Source organism: Elephantulus edwardii, unplaced genomic scaffold (genome assembly GCF_000299155.1).
Source record: "Elephantulus edwardii isolate Elephantulus edwardi_28Jun2011 unplaced genomic scaffold, EleEdw1.0 scaffold00430, whole genome shotgun sequence".
NCBI lineage: Eukaryota > Metazoa > Chordata > Mammalia > Macroscelidea > Macroscelididae > Elephantulus > Elephantulus edwardii.
Window position 1 is genome coordinate 22627 of NW_006400180.1, and position 1799 is coordinate 24425.

Here is a 1799-nt window from a genome sequence, read left to right on the forward strand (position 1 = left end):
TGTGCATATCTGTTATGCATCTCATATGCATATGTACCCTATCACCCAGAGCATTTTACTTCAGTATACACCTGGAAATGTTCTTTTTTAAAAGAAAACAACCAGATTTTTACTTCATATTGATTTGCCCACAAAGTTCATATGTGTTGTGTTTCATACTATTCTTCATTCACACTGTGTTTCATACAATCATTTCCATTCATTATATGTTATAGAATGAATCAGTATTGAACTATGTTTATCATTGGCCTGTTGGAAATGCTCTTTTTGACAATGAATATGTCATTTTTCTTTAATTTGTCATTCACAGCATAATAAATAATATTATTGTCTGATTCAAAATAACTGGTACCAGTGTATTCTAACTCACTAATGTCTAGGATGTCAATATTTATGTGTTATATTTCATTCTTGACAACTTCCATTTTTCCTTTTGTGTACTTCATATTTTAATTTTTAATGGATGTTAATAATTGTTTCTCCTCATTTTTTGAGTGGCTTTCAGCCTAAGTGGCTCATCTTCCAGGACTACATCTAACAATGTTCCATTGCTATTCATAGGGTTGTTGAAAGCCTGTTATTTCAGAAGTGGATGGCTAGTCCTATTTCTCAATCTCTCACAGTTACAAGCTTTTCTGAAATCTATCCACCACAGGCGACTCTGCTTATATTTGAAATACTAGTGACATAACTTCCAGCATCACAGAAACACTTAAGCCATTACAGTACAGCAAACTGACATACAATTGCTGTGCAAATATCATAATACACATATGCACGCTATAGGAAATGTTTGGCCTGCAACTGTATTGCAGAGAATGTCGACATTATTAGTTATCAGGCAAATATAAGTCAATACCACAATGAACTATTGCTGCATATCCTCTTATGTAGACTCCTCATACACTACTAGTATAAATAGAAAATGGTTCTATTTCTTCAGAAAATATTGTGGGTACTCCACAATGCTTAACAAAAAGATAACAAGATTTCTACTCCTGGGTATACTCTGAGATAAGATATTGTGTTGCCAACACAAAGGTACACGGTTCAAATACACCAGCTGCTTCACAGGAGAAAGATGAGCAATTTCCTCTCATGTAAAATCAGCTGCCTCTGAAAAATTCCACCGGAAGGTCAGGTCTGACTCGATGGTACACAGTAACAGTTGTATACTGATGGCCTAGTGTTATAGATTTGTACTACAAAACCAAAAGTAGGCAGTTCAAATACACTAGACTGATTAAGAAACAAGACTAGCTTTATTCTGCTACATAGGATAAAAGCGGTACAATGAGCAATCTACTCCTGTGTGATTTTCAGTCTCTGAAAAGCTGCTGGAGGGTCATCTATGAGTTGATTCTGATTTGGACAGCAAGTTGTTTACAGGTTATATACTTGAGAGAAATGAAAACCTGTACTATCTACATAAAAACACATGTACGTTCAACGGATGATCAACATTATTTATCATAGCCCCAAAGTGCAACCAACTCAGACTTCCATTAACTGATGAATGGGTAAATAAAACTTACCTATGTATCTTTAGTTGTACATAGGGTTTTCAAAGGCCTGCTATTTCAGAAGTGGATGGCCAATCCTTCTTCCTAGTCTGTCTTAATGTGAATGTTCAGATTTAGAGAAGTATCAGGCAGACCAGCAAGTTAAAGGTATATCCCTTATTGTGGAGTTAACTTTAGTGTCAGTGTTGTCCCTGCCTTTCTCACACTCGTCTTTACCCACTTACTTCCCTGCTCCACCATCCACCAGGATACCCATCCACTTCTACCCCCTCCCTT